Source organism: Cylas formicarius, unplaced genomic scaffold (genome assembly GCF_029955315.1).
Source record: "Cylas formicarius isolate icCylForm1 unplaced genomic scaffold, icCylForm1.1 PGA_scaffold_2__14_contigs__length_35257938, whole genome shotgun sequence".
NCBI classification, from domain to species: Eukaryota; Metazoa; Arthropoda; class Insecta; order Coleoptera; family Brentidae; genus Cylas; species Cylas formicarius.
This window is the reverse complement of record NW_026844319.1, coordinates 10,258,318-10,278,642: the sequence shown is the minus strand read 5'-3', so window position 1 is coordinate 10,278,642 and position 20,325 is coordinate 10,258,318. Positions and strand designations below refer to the sequence as shown.

Genomic DNA, 20,325 nt, shown 5'->3' with positions numbered 1-20,325 from the left:
GATCAAAATATTCGGTGTTTGATTGTGTCAGCTGACGATACTTGTTGCCCAGGATTAGCCAGGATATTGCCGTTGAACTGTAGCTAATATATTGTTATTGGGATAAAAAAGACGAACTATTTGAAGCTTTTCTTCCTCTGATCATTCCATTGAACGCCTGGTCATTTCGATGCACATCTGCTTAGGCAACGAAAAATTTATACTTAATTAAATCGAGAACAGCTTATTCAAATATCAACAATCTATATATTTTTGAGATCAGGAGAAAAAGTCATAACAGAAAATTTTGAAAAATAAAAAACTTACTTCTATTTCTCAACTTTGCGATGCACATTTGTTTTCTTTTACAAATCTAAAAGATAATACTGCAAAAATTATACAAATCTTGTATTAAAAGCTTTTCTCATTGACTTCCGTTACCCCTGCAGGTGAGTACGCAAAATTAAAAAATAACCCTTTACATAGCAACTCCTAAGTTGATTTAAAAAAACTTAAACAAGTTGCGGTTTCTAACACTATTAAATTATACCGGGTGTCCCGATTAGGGCAACGAGGTACGGTATTAAGGAAACAGATGTTCCTAAAAATTTGAAAAAAATTAAGCAAATCGTATAACACTTGGAAACTATTTCTGCAATAGCAACCAGACGATACTTATGGTGAACACTGTTCTAAAGCTGAGACTTTTGAAATATTTTTCGTTAGATGGTTTTTACTCTATCTAAAAGGAAAGTAGTAGGGAGTGCTCCAAAAATTTCCGGAAATAAATGTCGATGACTTCAAAACGGCTTAATGGATTTTATTAAACTCGGAGTCCTTAAAAAGGCTTTTCCTAGGCTATAAAAAGCGCAATGGGTAAGATTAACGCGACAGCGAAAGTAAAAACCGTGTCTCCATATCCTAATCCGAACCTAATCTATGAATAAAATAATTTGAAACTCAAAAGGGGAATTGAATTTTAGTAAGCACTCCGCAAATTGTTATTGAAATATAAGTTCGTCGTTTATCTTACTTTATATTAGTTTTTTTACAATACCATATACACTATTGCTACGTTGTGATATATTTAACTGTTTTCAAATATTGGGTATTTTCAATTTTTTTTTTAATTAGGTTCATCAATATTAAAAGCAAAGTAACCTTTTAAAACATTTTAAATAGTTTAGAGTCTAAATTTATCTTAAATTTTCTTACTGTGAGTGCGTTTATTGTATTAAAATTGTCTTATTCGACTGCCGAAGCATACGACGTTCCCGAAAAACGTTTTCGGGATAGTCTATTGTCCCGGTTTTAAATATTTATCAAATTTCGGTAAACGGAAACTCTTTAATCAAATGACTAGCGTAAAGTAGTGAACTCGCTGCGGAATATAGCGAAATTTTGAAAATATGCCAATATATGTTTTCAATTCCACCTAATAATGCTAACATTAAACTGATTTTTTCTCTAATTTATATACAGCGGACAGACGAGCGAAATCGATTGGACATTTCATCCGCAGAGACCATTCTTCAAATACTGACAAATTATGATTTGAACTGACAAGAATTTCATGAATTCATTATCTGCAAACCAGAAATATTAAACCAAGTGGGCTCAACAAAAAAATATCTGTAATTATTTATAATTTATAATGACGATTAATAATTAAATATTTTTTGTAACTAAATTATTGCAACATTTATATATATATATATATATATATATATATATATATATATATATATATATATATATATATATATATATATATATATATATATATATATATATATATGATGACACTATACTCCGGGATATCATCCGTTCGCTCGTTGAACTCCGACTGGAATCCTGCATCCGACTGGAATCCTGCAAATCCTGCATCCGACTGGAATCCTGCAGACGTTTCGCCAAAATCTCACTTGGCATCTTCAATGCTCGCGCTCCGAAAACACTTCGAAGTGTTCGAAGTGTTCGAAGTGTTTTCGGAGCGCGAGCATTGAAGATGCCAAGTGAGATTTTGGCGAAACGTCTGCAGGATTCCAGTCGGATGCAGGATTTGCAGGATTCCAGTCGGATGCAGGATTCCAGTCGGAGTTCAACGAGCGAACGGATGATATCCCGGAGTATAGTGTCATCACATTTTTCCATCCGTGAATCAATACGTGAGAATATATATATATATATATATATATATATATATATATATATATATATATATATATATATATATATTTCTAGTTTGTGAGTTCTTGAATCCTTTTGATTTTATATATTCTTAAGAAATGGTTCTTGGGTTTTTTTTGGTCCTTTTTTAGTGAAATTAAAATAATTTTCCGTTACTTGTGAAACATTTTATTTTTTGCGACGTTTCGGCCTTCAAGACCTTCTTCAGACATTTAATTTTAACCTACAAAAATGTGTTTTTAAATAAAATTATTTATAGCATTGTTTTCCTGGTCATAATTAAAACATAGATAAAAATTTGTATAGGAGTCAGCATTGAAATGATTAAAAATTACTAGTGCAAGTCAATAGAACAAACAAAGTGATTAAAAATTGTATAAAAATAGATGCACAACAATAAAACATACATAATTTTTTATTGCATTGCACAACCATCGACCTGCCTGTAACATTTGTCATTGAATAAGAAATAGGTTGATGTTAATGTTAATTCTACAGCTTCAAGAAAGTGATTTAACGGAATATCTGTGAAATGTTTAATTTTTGGCCATTTTTTCTTTATTATATCTTTAGCTTTGATTGAGATTCAAAAAAATCCAAACGCCGTAAACTCTAAGACTGACACAAAAAATCTCAGCAAAATTTATCACAACTTAATTAAATAAAGAGACACATTAACCCGTGAATCTCACACAAAAAAAAAAAAAAGCTTTAGAAAAAAAAAAACTCCGTTGTCCTACTGTGAAGAAACGTACATCCGGGCTTCGCATTATTGTTTTGGTTCGTCGTCTTATCAATGTGGCTTGTCGATTTACATATTCATATGTCTGTTGTGAATGTTGTAAAACTGTAAATTACCAAACAACTATATAGTGAACCGTTGATTTTTGGCTTAAGGTATGTATGTAATCGTAATATAAAAAATTATGTATGTTTTATTGTTGTGCATCTATTTTTATACAATTTTTAATCACTTTGTTTGTTCTATTGACTTGCACTAGTAATTTTTAATCATTTCAATGCTGACTCCTACACAAATTTTTATCTATGTTTTAATTATGACCAGGAAAACAATGCTATAAATAATTTTATTTAAAAACACATTTTTGTAGGTTAAAATTAAATGTCTGAAGAAGGTCATGAAGGCCGAAACGTCGCAAAAAATAAAATGTTTCACAAGTAACGGAAACTTATTTTAATTTCACTAAAAAAGGACCAAAAATAACCCAAGAACCATTTCTTAAGAATATATAAAATTTGATAAATATTTAAAACCGGGACAATAGACTATCCCGAAAACGTTTTTCGGGAACGTCGTATGCTTCGGCAGTCGAATAAGACATTTTTAATACAATAAACGCACTCACCCAAGAACCATTTCTTAAGTATATATATATATATATATATATATATATATATATATATATATATATATATATATATATATATATATATATATATATATATATATATATATGTATATATATATATATATATATATATATATATATATATATATATATATATATATATATATATATATATATATATGTATATATATATATATATATATATATATATATATATATATATATATATATATATATATATATATATATATATTCTCACGTATTGATTCACGGATGGAAAAATGTGATGACACTATATTCCGGGATATCATCCGTTCGCTCGTTGAACTCCGACTGGAATCCTGCATCCGACTGGAATCCTGCAAATCTTGCATCCGACTGGAATCCTGCAGACGTTTCGCCAAAATCTCACTTGGCATCTTCAATGCTCGCGCTCCGAAAACACTTCGAACAGTGTTCGAACACTGTTCGAAGTGTTTTCGGAGCGCGAGCATTGAAGATGCCAAGTGAGATTTTGGCGAAACGTCTGCAGGATTCCAGTCGGATGCAAGATTTGCAGGATTCCAGTCGGAGTTCAACGAGCGAACGGATGATATCCCGGAATATAGTGTCATCATATATATATATATATATATATATATATATATATATATATATATATATATATATATATATATATATATATATATATATATATTCTCTAAGCTTAAGAAGCTTATCTTAAGCTTGTTTAAGATTAAGAAAAATCTCCTAAGAAGAATATCCACACCCTTATCATATTGAATTACATAAGACTTTTTTAGAAAGTGAATTTGACTAGAGATTAGACTACTGTAATTGGCCAAATTCTATAGTAGATGAGGATTGCAATTTTTATATCTCAAATATTATGGACCTAGACAATTTGAATAACATGCATGATTAATAACCAGTGGATCCTCATTGGAAGCAGGAAGTGAAAAAGAAAATCGGTGAATGTGAACGTCTAGTGAAGTATTTTAAGTGAACGAACTATAGGATCATTTTTCTTTAATGGTAAACTTAATGACCAAATTTATTTGAACTTTTTAAAAAATCACTTGCCAAATTTATAAAAAACATTCCTTAACAAACAAGAAAAGATATGTGGCTGCAACACGATGGAGCACATTTTTTTCTCGAAGGAACTTTTTAGACCGGACTTATCCAAACCGTTGAATAGGAAAGGACAGTTTGCTTCTGTAACCTGCCAGATCTCCCAACCTTACTGCCCTAGATTTTTATATTTGGGACAGAATAAAATATATTGGGTAAATTCCTTCCATAGAAAGTGACGGAAACTTTGAAAATTTACCTTTAATTTTGCTTTCCATCAATTTTGTTTGGCTATATCATTATCAATGTTTACTTTCCAAAATGTTTGGATAGAGTTATTAATTTATAAGCGCTGCGTTAGTGTAGGACAAAGACATGCTGGGTTTTTGGGCCCTTTTTTGACCATTTAATGGCGTAAAAAAGTTATTATCCTTCGTTTTTTTTCAGATTTTTTTTGTGATTTTGGAGTAATTGACATTTATTTTCCTTTTAGAAATAGACTAAAAAACATCTAGCAAAAAAGATTTTAATTTTCTCAACTTTGAAGCAGTACTCTAAGTATAATTAACATTGCCCAGGAAACGGGTTTTAAAATTCAGAAGACAATTACATCTTATAGAGGCCATTTCAGAATCTCAAAAATAATATCCAGCATTATCTTTTGGCCAATTTACTTAATAGCTTTTTTTTCGAATTTATAGTAACATCCGTTATTGGATCTATAAGTTGAATTATTAATAAATAAACTACATGTATGATAAACATCAAATAACAAGTATCCATAATTTTGGTTTTAGATGCAAGGTGTCCAGAGCTTTCTTCTTAAAGGTTTGCATAATATATTCGCGATGACTGGTGATAAAGGAGAATCTATACTTGTTCAAAACCTGGAACCTTTGCATCTTAATGGATGAATGCTTGACTGGAACATGTTTTTCTTGTAACAGTCAAACTTGTGAACAAACGTCGGGAAGAGCTATGGGTTCTCTATTGTCACGAATAGATTAACTGACTAAAACTAATAATAATCTCTAACAACCCCACACTTGCCACTGTTGCCCTTCCTTACATTCAAAATATAACTGTAAACATATCCAAAGTTCCTTAAAAATATGACCAGATTTACCACTTGTCCAAATGTCTCTCAACATCTTTGATCTGTCAAAGATACCAGGAATTTACAGCATTCCAAAGATTACATTGGAGAGCCTCAACGGTAAATATCAACTGAGCTCAAAAAACATGAAAGATCCTAAGACAAATAAATAATTAATAAAATCAGCTGTTGCCGAACAAAATCACGAAAGCGCACATAAGATTTTATTCGATAAAACTAAATTTCTCGCATCTATCCATTCTTAAATAAATGTCCCAAGAAATTGGAAAATGCAATAATAGATAGGGCTTTAGATTTAAAATAAGCCAGCTGATGCCCAGCTCAGCCCAGATCGGTTTTCGTATAGTAGCAAATTTCAATATTTGTATTAGTTAATGGTTTCCTCATAATACATCGATAGGCCACTACATAATAAAGAGGGCTAGTAAAAAGTACACGAACGCTTAGATATTTAGAAAATTGCTAAAACTGGAACGATTTAAATCCAATTCCTGTTAGTTGTTGAATATGCAAAATTAAAAAATGCAATGTTGTCAAATTTACTACTTTGACGTTACACGACATAATTTCGTTATTTTAAATGGTATGTCCTATTTATTTTTGTTGCAATAAAATGCGCATTTAGTACGGTCTCATAATTTAAAAATTCTGTTTATTAATTACTGAAATGTAACGGAACGCTTAAATATCTCCAAAACTGGTCAAGCTGGAACGGTAAAATTTAATAGGTGAGGGCTTTTGAATATGCGGAATTCAAGAATGCTAACGGCAATGTTGTCACATTTTCTACTTCCACGTTACATGTCATGTTTGTTATTTTAAACTTGTCAAAGCCGGAAAGATAAAATTTAATACTTGGGAGAAATCAAAAATGCTATTACCAGTGTTGTCAGATTTACCTCTGCAAATAATAAAAATACATATCAGAATGTTTGAGGTTTTTGAATGTAGCAAATTTTGGAAGTCTATAAGTGAAAGGTTAGCAGAATTATAAATATCATTATCATTGCCTTCACGTAGGCTTGAACATTAAATTTTCCAAAATATTTATACCTAACATTTTTAAGTGGGCCTACAGAACATTCACTTAGTACCGTTTTAGATCAACTAGTCGCGTCACCCAGAGGAAAAATCTTGCAGAGAATTTATTAGATTTCCCGACGTTTTTGAAACGGCGGTAGGTGTGTACCCGCGGTCAATTTAACATTTAAATTAATGCCGAGCCTTTCATAATGAAGTCTATGTATAAATTTTTGGTACCGTTGGATCTCATTGAAACACAAATGTATGCAAAACCAGTCTCCATATTTTGTTTAAATTTACAAACCTAATTTCCCGCGATCCGGACAACACGAATTTAATTTGTTTTTTCGAAGATTGTTTTATTCAATTCATCAGTCTTCTGAAACTTTCATCCTTTCGCGATTCACCTCTTGCTCGTTAACTAACAAATAATCGGGAAACGAACTGTCTCGATTAATAAAATATAACAAATTCGCAAAATTTAAAATTAGTAGGGGAAAAGTAAGGGGGAAAGGTTTTATGTTCCAATTTTTGTGTACATAATTCTAGAATACTACGGTATTAGTGCACTATGCAGCAAGTTTTATTGACGACAATTTAGGCACGAATTTTTTGTCTGTTTTGTACAAAACATGCCTTTTTACAATATTAGAGGATTTGTTGAAAATTAATGCCAAATAAAAACCTTGTCCCTCCCCTTTCCACACTACATGTGTTTATTAGATTATTACACTGCAATTTAGCCGGCTCAGGTACTTTACTGCTTTCTTATATATGATTTCCAAATAAAAGCCAAAAGTTCTTTGTTAAATTAATGGAATAATATTGCAAAAAGAATAGGATACTTCAAAAGAGTTTTTAGTACCTTTGATATCGTCTATTTGGAACGTTCTTATGTGCTTTGTTTTGTAAAGTAAATCGTGTCTGTGACTGTCTGTCAAGTGTGTGTTAAAATGCCGAAAACCAGTTTCCATATATAAAGATAGAGCTATCGGAAGTTAACTTGGAATAACACCAATTTGTTTTTTACATCATATTCGAAAATAAGTTTAAACCATATTTTTACTTTTTTTTTCAGTATATAGGAAGAGAAGAGAGATTTTGTTTTTCGTGCAATAGGATATTTTGTCTTTTATAAATTACGTATTCAAGCACAGTATTGGTAGTTCATGTTAACAATTTTTGAAGTATGTATAAATTTTTTCTACGTAATTATTTTATAGTGAAAGTTAAAAAAAGAAAGATATATTATGGTTTTTGTTATAAGGAGATTTTTTAAACATATGTTTACGATAAATGACAATTTACTTTTGGGAAATTTTGAACACCAATTAGTTATCAAGTGCTTTTTTAACTGCAAGTAATAGTTTGTTAATTTATGAATGTTGTTTTCTGAATGTATCAATGGTATTGTTGAATTATTAATTAGATAACATTTTTTTTTATAATGGAAAATAATATTTTGTCACTGCAACTTTTGTGTGTTTTAGATTTTATATTTTGCAATTTACTATGTAATAATAAATAATAAAATATGTAATAAAACACTTTTATTACGATTTTTTTTATTTCGTTTTTAGTTATTCAAATAAGTACAGGTATAGGTACAAAATTAATTTAATCTTGAAAAATATAACTTTGAGCTGCAGATATCTCACGGATATAACACCAGAATCTTGAATTTAAATTACCCTATTCACCATAACTGGAAGGAGTCCATTTGCCTGTTACATGTTACATGTTACATCTGCCTGAAATTGTATAATAAATTGCCAAATAATGTAAGATCACTTGCAAATCTAAAACTCTTTAAGTTCACTATAAAAAAGTTACTAACAGATTTAGAACCTTACTCTTTAGAAGACTTTGTTTGCTGTAGTCCTTAATTACTGATTAATTAATACAATTACAATTAATCGAATTCGTAATAGAATCTAGTATCCTTTGTGTTTGGTATGTTACTTTTATGTAATTTATTCGTAACACAATGTGAAATAAAGTTTATTATTATTATTTTTTACAAAACTTCTGGATTCCTTCTGAGTAGAAATTGCTGACGTTTCGCCAATCATCCTGTTGGTTTCTTCAGAAGCTCTGAAAGTTTTGTAAATAGTATTACAGTAGCCAGTTTCTTTGAAAAATATTATTATTATTATTATTATTATTATTATTATTATTGTTATTATTATTATTATTATTATTATTATTATTATTGTTGTTATTATTATTATTATTATTATTATTATTATTATTATTATTGTTGTTATTATTATTATTATTATTATTATTATTAATTATAAAGAAACAGTTCCGGCTTTATTTAAAATGATCATTATTTTTCATACAATAACAATGCATATTTGCATTATTTATTCATTTCGATGCATATGTTCACTTAGTGTGTTGAATACTATACTTTTTCTACCACAATCACACAATGGTTACAGTGGTGACTAGATAAAAACTATTTAAATTTGTTAAATTATGGAAGAAATTGCGCCAAGAATGTTTACACATTTAATGTAAAATATACAAATAGACAAATACAATAATAATGCTGAACGAATAATAGAAAAATTTAAAACTTTAAATCTCATTAAATATTAATTTGCTTTCATTTTTTATTTCCTTAATTTTTTATTTTGTTTTTGAAAAAGATTGAATATATATGAGATCATCTTCTTGTATTAATATGACAATAAAAATAAAAATTACAAAGTTAGGTGCCGTCAAACATTGATTTTTAAATTCACAGAAAGCCAAAATGGTGACGTTTCTGTAGTGCTCGATTGTTTTTTTGTTGTTGTCATGTTTTATTGCCAATATAATATTTTTTATTGCTGTTATTTCGACAACATAACGAGAAAATGACATTTAACGATTTTCCAGAATAAAATTTTCTGATCCCTCATATTTTTTTATTTTTAATATATTAACATGAACAACTAAAGATATTCCAGATATTCAGTGAACTACTAAAATATGCAATAAATTGATTTAAAATAAGGTATTAGATTTCAATAAAAATGCCATCTAATAGAAAATATACAGGGTGTGGAACAAAGTAGACGTAGATACAAAGTTCTTTTTCAATGAAACAATATTTTTTCAAACACATTTTCGATTTTTTGATGAATAAGGCGCGTATAAATGACACCCAGAGAATTTAAATTTAAATTTTCATTGATTATTATGACAAGACGAGAACTCAAGAAGAAGTTTGTAATTTGTTTGACGCAAAATATCTAGAAAGACCCATAACGAGAGTAAAGTTAGGAACAGGAGTAAAATTTATAGGAACAGAGCATGTAATGCTGAAGTCACGTTTTTGTTTAAATTGGTCGGAAAATAAACAACATTTTAAATTTTGGAGTACCTACAAATATTCCCCGATGGATGAGAGAAAATTAACATTAACAACTGACAAAATTATTGGCTGTTATGTCTTCGATCAAAATCTTACTGGAATCCGATATTTACAATTTCTTCAAAATGTCTTAATTCCTACTCTCCTAGATTTTTCCCAAATCCAAATCAGCCTGATATCCAAGATAGAGAGATTTGGTTTCAACGGGATGATGCTCCGTCCCATTTTGCTCGACAAGTGTGTGAATATTTAAATAAGATATTTCTCGGACAGCAGATTGATAGAAGGGGATCAATAGAATGGCTTGCAAGATCTCCAGGCATTACTAGTTTTCCATTGAAAAAAAGGACTTGGTACGAACATCAACTTTTTGACGCGCCCTGTATATTTTATATTTACTGCAAAAAATGCGCAGCAAAAATTATGATAGAAGTAAGTGAGCATTTTTCTCAAAATTCAATACCTTATTTTTTAAATGAATTTGTTTTATATTTTAGCTGTTCAATGTACAACAGAGACTTTCAGTTGGAGAAGTCGATAGATCTGATGTATTTGAAGTAGGAAAGTTCTTACTTGAGCACGCTGTATAAATAATAACGCAAGATTTTAAAAATAATTACAAACAACTTTTGTCTATAGGCTTTTACAATACATCATACTATTTTGGTGTCATGTGTTGGGGTTCGCTCTGCCTTAATGTGCAGGGTAGCCGGTTTAAGAGGGGCTTATACCTAATATATAAATCTAGAGCTGTTATAAAAATGTTTGAATACAAAAGTAGTTTCCCGTAAAACGGTCTTTAATTTTTATTTTAACTGTCACTCAATTACATATAGGATGGTCAAAAAATGTTTTTAAATGGAGCACTTTCATTGCATTTTTAAATACGAATCCAAGGATATATATAAATATCTATATACTGGTCTCTAATGTACCGTTATTAGCGAAAATCTTCTGTATTCCGGTTATGTTGGAAACGTTTTTGTTACATCGCATGTTAACATTTAAAACATTTTTCTGCGTAACATATTTAATAAAATAATACTTTTTCTCAGGCAATATCGAAAATTGAAATATTTTTATCCGCGGTGTTGCAATGGTTCGCAAATTTTTACCGCTCTTAACACCCTATATATTTTTCATTTTAGGACAGCGCTTTAAAATCCATCGATATAGGTGAAAATTGCACCGTTTTGAATTTATTGACGATTTTTGTCAATTCCGAAGCAATATTAACGCAATTCAGCTCAATTCTGAAAGCGTTTCTAATATTTTTTTATAATATTGCTGTGTCGGTAATCATTTATTTAAAATACTTTCAAAAAATTAAATTAATAATTTTGTCCACCATTTTTAATAATGCAGTATTGCTATAAATTACCTCCAAATGATTTATGGCATTTAATATATACTTGGTCTCATTTATTTGGTTAATTGCTTCCCGAATCTTTTGTTGCAATGCAAAAACTTCAATCAATTTATTTTTGTATACTATCTCTTTTAAAGTGCCACAGCAAAAAAAATTCAGTTGGTTTAAATCCGACCTCCTTGCTGGCCACAAGATGGTGCCATTAAAAACTAAAAATTCGCTAATATTCACTAAATTAAATTTGGCTTTCAGGAATAATAAATCTAAAAATCGAACTGCCGTCCCTAAAATTCTATCAGTGCAAATACTGCACCACACTTTAACCGATCTTCTGCCTTGTTTATTTGTCTCAAATTCACAAAGCTTATTTTCAGAGCTCTAGAAATGCATATTTTTTCGATTATGTTACTGATGTTGTAAATATCGATTCATGATTAAATTAAATTAAAATGATTAAACGCTTACAGAATTAAATAAACCAGAAAGCCAAGATTTTTAATTAACTGCGTTAAAATTGCCTCGGTATTGGAAAATCGTGAATAATTTCGAAATGGTGCAGGGCAATCTTCACATATATCGTTGATTTTGTCTTGTAAAGGGCTATCTGAAAATACAAAAATATACAGCGTGTTTGATTTTAAAAAATTAACATTTTGTGAACATCGCAATACCGCGAATTTGATAAAAATATTTAAATTTTGAATATTGTCTGAAAAAAAAGTATAATTTTCTAAAATATGTTTCGCAGAAAATTTTTCTAAAAGGTCATCCGCAAGGCATATGCGATGTAACAAAAACATAACTTGAATTTCCCGCTAATAACGGTGCAGTAGAGGTAAATATCAATCAAATCACTAAAATATAGGGTTTAAAAAAACCTAACTTTAACTTTAACTGTATGTAATTAAGTGAAAATTTAAATAATCCAAAAAAATGATCAAATAACTTTTGTAAAAATTGAAAAATTATTATTATTAGTTTTAACGTTTTAGAAATTGTTTCTCGCGTACGATTATTAATAGACAATACTAAATCTCTCAAAATAAAGCAACGTTATTAGAGCTTTCGATACTGAACGGCAACACTTATTCCGGTCTGCACATCTTTATTTATCTGAGAGCGAACTATTTCTCCACGAGAGCTTTCGTTTGATGTTCGCCTTGAAGCATAGAGTAACTCTATTTCTACTTTTCTGAGTCGTGCATTTTTGCTCTAAATCTGGGCTTCGCAAACCCAGTGACGTGCGATTACACATCCTAAACTGCAAGAGTTGGAATTTTTTCTTATTATTTGTGAATTTGAGGAGACTAGAATGAAGATAAATTGATTAAAGTCATCAGCAGCAATTGAGTCTCGATCTCTGATGATTTACCAAGTCGCTAAATTCTCTTCTCCAAGCTCCGCGCCAGTTTTCTTGCATTCCGCAGTTAGAATCAGGATGGACTTATCACCCTGAGTTTAAACTAGTTCTTGACACTGCGGGTGCTTTGTTAAAGAGTCAATAAAGTGTTAGTCCAGAGTTTACATGATTTTGAACAGATTTTTGTAAATGTAATAAACAAAGTAAGTAATATTTGCATTTTGACGCGGATCAATACTATGGTACTTATGAAATTGTTTTTTTTCTGTTTAACAAATAAAGAGATTTATTATTATTATCACTATTATTATTATTATTACTATTATTATTAGTATTATTATTATTATTATTATTATTATTATTATTATTATTATTATTATTATTATTATTATTATTATTATTATTATTATTATTATATCATAGGCGTTAATTAACACGCCTAATGTTACGCCCATGTTCCCTTTTATCTTTTATCCTCATACAATATGCGACGGCGAACCTTAAAAGGGAAGCGGATTCTTGCAAATCCGGCCCTCGCAATACGTAAAACGCAGGGGATAATATGATTTGAAAGGATTTTTTTCCGAAAAAAAAATGACATTCAAAGACGCCTTAAAAAGGTCCTCCTGTAAACTCCTCTAATAATAATAATGGGATTTTTCGCCATTTAACTTGGAGCCGTTGCGTAAAATAGGCGTTAAGTTAGCTCAAATTTATGCGCCAATTCAAACATATCAATTATTTAGATGTTTATCTTCGGGGATGCAGTCAAAGTAGGATGTGCTTCACTGACTGTGAAGTTAGGCAATTGTTACCACGAAGTACCGCGAGATACGCAAGTTGGAAACACTTATTTATATCACTTTAAATGTGTCGAGGACAAGTGCAAATTATGGAAACGGCTATTCTCTTCGAATTCTATCAGAGAGATAATTTTTTTTTTAAGTGTAATAATAACATGATTGATGAAGTATTTGGCTACGAATTTTCTATATGGTTGTGGTGTATATAGTTTTTATTTTGTTGTGTTATCATTACAATGTTATTAAAATGTCGAACTGTTGATGTTCGAGTTTACCTTTTGTTAGTTGTTCGTTGTTACACATTTTTTAATAATTTGCCATTAATGTAACATTATTTGTTTATCAATGTTTTATTATTTTTGTTCAGTTAATTTAACTATGCATTTCACTTAAGTGGCGAAAATATCAACATGGTAAATAGTAAGTAATTCTCGGATAGTCCTAAATTGACTAACAGAGAGTTAGGAGGAAATATTTATATTAATTTGTTATCAGTTTGAATGGTAGTATTAATTATTGTGTCCACACAAAATTTAAGGCATAGAGACTGTATGCACCACATTTAGTTTTTATATGCTCATAAACTTGAATAAAGGGTATATGCACATAAACTCAAAGCATAATGTCCGTATGTACTATGCATAATAGCTGTATGCAGTATGCATAATTAACGTATGTACTTACAATAACAAGCATAACATGCATGGTGGAAAGTTAATAGAGAAAATAAGCTGCATAAACAGAGAAATTGACATGCTGATTTAATTTTACAGAAAATTATAATGTTTAGAAAATTATATTAAAATGATTAACATAAAACAATCGTCGAAAATATTATTATTATATGTAACTATAAAATGAAAAATAACAGCAGAGAAAGATCGAGAAGCGTTAAATTTTTCTTTTCTCAGCGATAAAATTTTTCGGTACATTCATTCTGTCCATAATGAGGACAAAAAAAATATTTTCATAAAAAAATATACAATTTTTGAAAAAAGTATTTCGGCAATGTTAGTAAAATTTCAGTCAATAGAAATGCTAGAAACGACAGCAAAAAATTAATAACAATAAAAATTTATGCAAGAATTTAACATCCAATGTTATGAGGAAGAAAATTCACACCTATAGCTTTTAACAAATCAAAAAGTATTTTTTTCACAGATCATCATGACAACGGATGAATTTTAGTGCAATTTTTTTTCTTTGTGAGTACCCAGCAACAATGTATACTAAAAAATTTTATTGAAATATGCCTTGCTATAGAAATATGTTAACAAAATCATATTTGATTAGTTCAAAATTTAGGATGTGGTCAAATTAAATGAGGAAAGTGTATTCTAGTGAAAAATTTTTAAAACATAACAGCACAAGCATTTTTTCGATTCCTTTTGTTGTGTGGGGATTTTTTTTAAGGATTGTAATTATTCCACGATCATGTTTGTCACATGCAGTTTGAGGATGTCTACTTTTTCACGCTAAGATTTTCTATAACTCCTTTTGGATATTAAACGATTGCTTAGAGTCATCCTTAAAATTTCTTGATGAAAATGAAAATAAATTATTAATAAAAATCTTGATATTAATTAACTTGAAATTGAATCGGTTTGTGCAAAAATAAATAAATTTCTTTTAAAGTAATGATATGTTTATTTTGCGTTTAGACACAAACCGATGCACATAAAGACGTGAACCAAAAACAAACTGCAGGAAATGAATGGTTCTTAACAAATATTCAATTGAACTTTTAAAAAAATTGTAAGGTAATTATTCTACGGGGTATTTTAGAATTTGAGTCCTGATGCAAACATTTAATTACCAATGTAAAATGACTAATTTTCTGTAAAATTTCCTACAAAATTTAGATAACGCAACCCTAACTAATATTCTCATTAAATTTAGATCGATTTTTATAATTTCCAGTCACAAATCTAAACGACGCGTTTAATAAAATTTGGCGCTGTTAAAATGTAGGGTACAGTTTGAAAATCCAAAACGTTTTGTTAAGAAATGGTTTTTTTATTTACTGACTGCTGGGGAAAAAAATGTGACAAGTGCTTACCTCACAATTAATCGGCAATCCTTACTGGAGACCAAAGAATATCCACAGCACCACGATCACCAATTACTTTCGGAATTCAGTAATGAATCACCACGAGCACTAGATAACACTACAACAACGATCAAAGCGTTTAGTTTCTAATGTGCACTAACTAACTAATCAAAGAGCGAGAATTTTCACTAAATTATGTTTTCCCGAGCTTTTGTTGATTGCTCTGATAGGACCGCGTGACAAGAAGGTTCGGTAGAAGTCGCGTATATAATCCGACAACTCTCGGAACAGTAAAGTGGTCGTCGCGACGGCAAACCGACGGCCTCGCTGTTTACCCCCCCGTTGCGCGACGCCGAAGCGTTTAGGGCGTCGGGACCGGGAGAAAGAGACGCCGCGACGGCACTGACGTACGCGTTTTTTCCCGAGATAACTAATTGGCCAGAGCATGCACGCGAGATATTGGTCGAGCGTTTCCTTAAAACATACCGTAAAATTCCTTATCCATTTATTGGTATGGGGTAGAACGAGTACAGTTGTAGCAATTTTAGTTTGATCGCTCACGACGCTCTTACTACTTCTGAACTCAACGACTAACGCATTTGATATGAATGCCTAATCATTTAAAAAAAACTTCCGCAGATCGCGGACCTTGTAGGTACACATCTTCTAGATTTTTCCTTCTTCACGGATAACCAAATCCCAAATAGACGACAGAAGTACAAACCTTCGTCGCGGTTTATAGTATTGATTTGTTTATTCCGATAGACTCACGAATGTTCAGATACCGCTGATATTTGTCGAAGTCTGACTGATCGCTAGTGTTATTGTAAATATTTTTCCCGTAGTAAAGTCCATCTTATATCTCGGAATTCCGATTTGCCAGTGGTAAGAGTGTGGAAGTCAATTAGAAAAGGAGCTAAACCTGGTCAATTTCAACATTTTTGTAAATGTTTTGTAATATTAAATTAATTATTATGATAGGAGAAAATTTCAAGACACGAACAAGTAATAGTTTTAGCCGCTCTATCTCAAGCAATTAACTTCATATTTATATTAATACCTTGGAAATACTACATTTTCGCACCCACATTTATGGGAATTTTTTTTTAAATGATCTGAGATACCACCCCCTTAAATATTGCCACGTCTTTTTTAAACACCCAGTATATTACATGTATTACTGTATATTACATGTGTTAAGTAAATCGGCCAAGGGAAAATGCTGGAGATTATTTTTGAAATTCTGAAATGGCCATCAGAGGGCGTAATTATCATCTTGAATTTTAAAATTTTCTTATATTAATCGTACTCAAACTGAACACTGTTTTAAAGCTGACATAAGCTCAAATCTTTTTTGTTAGATGCTTTTTACTCTATCTCTAAAAGGTAGTCGAGGGTGTTCTAATATTTACGGAAATAAATGTCGATAACTCCAAAACCGCTTAATGGATTTTAATAAACTTGGAGTCGTTTAAAGTGGTTATTTTAGGCTATGAAAAGTGCTATGAGTGAGATGATTACTCAGATGGTATTTTCTGACATAATGCCAAAAAAATAACACAACAACACAACACTACAAAATTGATTGAAAGCAAAATCGATGGTCTTCATAAATGTTCATAGTGCTTTCTGTCATTTTCTAAGCAGGAATTTATCCTGCATCGTGTATTTAATACGACTGTACGAATTTCAGTTCTTCAATAATAACTTTTGTATAAACAGGTACAAGCCAAAATTTTGTTTTTTTTTATAAACAACATAAATTGAATAAATTAAATTTTATACATTTATACTAACAAAAAAAAATGTATTCATGAAAACGAAATTAAATACTTGGCTGCTATATTTAACTCAAATTTGACGTTTTATACATATGCTGATTACATAATGAATAAATTTTCTAAAAATATTAATTTTATATCTAGAATAGGAAAAAATCTTATTGTATAACAGCTGAGCTGCTCCCCATTTAGAATTTTGTTGTACGCTTTTGTTAAACTGCCACATTATAAATTAGACCAATTGGAGATTGTTCAAAATAGAGCTATGAGAAATATACCACCATGTAACAAATATACGCCAATTCAAATCATTTTGGCTGTACTTAATTTCCTGTCTGTAAAACAAAAAGTAATGTTTACTGTCTATGTATTTATTTTTAAAATTAAACAGCAGTGTGTTCCTGATTATGTTTGTGAAAAAGTTACCTCTTTCAAGGATACAATAAAAAAAATTGTGGTTTTATGCTATGAGAATGTCATGTACAAAACTGCATATTACATAAAGGACTAAACCATTTTAATAATTTACCGGATTATATTAAAAAGGCTTTTAAGACATCATGTGTTGTCCAAATTTTGATTTGTGTGCTTAGCTCTTACTTTCTGTTTACCTTTTTATATTTAAAATTTCTATTTTGCATTTCTATGTAGCATAATGCTAAATAAAGATATATTATTATATTATTTTTATATTATTTTCCAGTGTAGCTCGAAAGAAGGTTGAATGCCAAATGCTTGTTGCTTTCAGCAAAAAATTTTAATGACTGATCATTAGATCACCATCAAGACAGGAAAAGTTTGTTTTTCCAAATATATCACCAGGCAGCGAAACAGTTATCATAATGCATTAATTAATTAATACATGACTTAAGCAAAAGAAAGTACCAAGGATCAGCAACAAAGAAGAGTGACTTAGTCAGCATGACCTTTATTTTGGGAATATATATGGGCCAAATTCAAAAACTGAATGTGAATTAATACCAGAAAACACTTGGGAAGAATGTGTTAATCATGTACTGAAGTGAACAATTATTAAAAAAAAACATCGAACAACGCAAAACCATTAGTTTGACTGAGGTCTAATTTTAGTTAATAGTATTTATTATTTATATAATTACAATTATACAGTACCCAATACAGTCATGGCGTGTGTCGGACTACACAACCGGCTAGCTTCTAATGCATTTCCAACAGCAAGTCCATAAATAAAGTGCATGTAGGTCATTTCTGTATTCGTATAGCGATTTATGTTACTTCAATATTAAACAGATAGATGCAAAATGATTGACACATCCGAATAACACCTGAAGTCCTTATTGCAGTCAGGGTCACTTTCAACAGTAAATTTTTTGTATGATAAATATTAAGTTATTTTTCGTTCAATTGTTTACTAATATTATAGGGAAAATATTTTTATGATAAATGGACATGCAATAAAATGGTTTTTCATTTTTATCTAATAAAGTTGCCTCCCGACCTAACGCTACTGTTTAATATTTATTTATTTAGAGTCAAATTAGCACGTTATCGATGGAAACTACGCGGCCAAATTTCAAACAAATCCTTGAGAAGATATTTGAATTAATTTAAAAAACATTATTTAAGAAAAACTTTAACACCCTGTATCTTGGAAGCGGTGCGTTTCCGGATCTACGATTGTTATAAAATGACCTGAGTAATCACTCCCTTAAATATTGTACCGGCTTTTCAAAACACCCTGTATGTTATATATTCTAAGCCTATTCATTTTTTATATGAAGTCGTAAATTTATTATTTTAACTTAAATGCCCTATGTGTCTCAGTGAAAGGTTATCACATTTTTAAATATCATGGCGAAATTTAACAACATTGCTTTTAGGGTAAGTTTTACTAATCCGGAATAAAGACCATTCGATTTGCAATGTTGCCGTCATCGTCATTTACCTAGCAAAGGAAACCCGAAACTAGGGAAGCCGGAGCAAACTGAAGCTTGGCCCATCCCTAAAATTTAGTCGTTCCCTAGTTATTCCAACTTGAGGACAGGTGGGTGAAAATGGCCGTTATACCTCAACTCAAAAATAACCAGGATACTGTTGAGACAAAGTAAGTATGGAGAGATGCTGAATTATCCATACTAAAAAAACTCTATTTGTTTTCTATAAATTGTACTTATAGCTGCGCACTCTTAATGTGATTGTAATTTTGTTTCTTTGTTTGTTAAAAAAAAAAGAATAGTTTTTTGAAAAAAGATGTTATGAAATCAAATTAAGATTTTATAGAACTTTGAATTTTTCAAAAAATGCAGAGACAAGTTTATTTGGGTTCAGGAAAATTGAATTACTCGCACACCATATGAAACTTACAAGGAAAAAGTTTAAAAAAAAACACTGTCAGATAATCGCTTAACAATCTCAATATCAATTTTTATAAAATTCTAAAAACAAAATCATTTGAAGCATTTTAAAACATTCGTAAATATTGTATTGCACCGGAATGGTATTTTTCATGACTAAGAACTCTTTCTCAGTCTCTGGAATGTATGTACTATGGCAACTTACAATAAAAATCAATATTTTGTATGAATTTTCAAAAATAATTTACCGTAATTTTGCAGTGTATTATTGTCATAAGAAGAAAAGCTAACATTTTGTTTAAAAAAAAAGCATACTCAGTTATTTTGAATGAATGAAAAATATATGAAGTCAGTTTATATATGTGTCTCAGTGACCGTATAATAAAAAAAAATGGAATTTATTATTTTACAATAATGGAAAAATCACTGCGGGATATTGGTGAAATGAGAAATAGAAGTCATGCTACAGTTCAGTGTATAGTAAACCAATATACATGACAAAATAAACA

The 20,325-nt window shown here is 30.1% G+C and overlaps 1 protein-coding gene across 3 annotated transcripts in view; it reads right to left on the bottom strand.

Annotated features, from left to right (window-relative positions):
* The window catches only part of LOC132698809 (tyrosine-protein phosphatase Lar), a 1,212,853-nt gene extending 1,196,880 nt beyond the window's left edge, over positions 1-15,973 (bottom strand). For all 3 annotated transcript variants that reach the window (XM_060665109.1, XM_060665108.1, XM_060665111.1), the window contains exon 1: positions 15,712-15,973. The gene's annotated coding sequence lies outside the window, so the exon portion shown is untranslated. The remainder of the gene's footprint in view (positions 1-15,711) is intronic.
* Between the last annotated feature and the right edge of the window lie 4,352 nt (positions 15,974-20,325).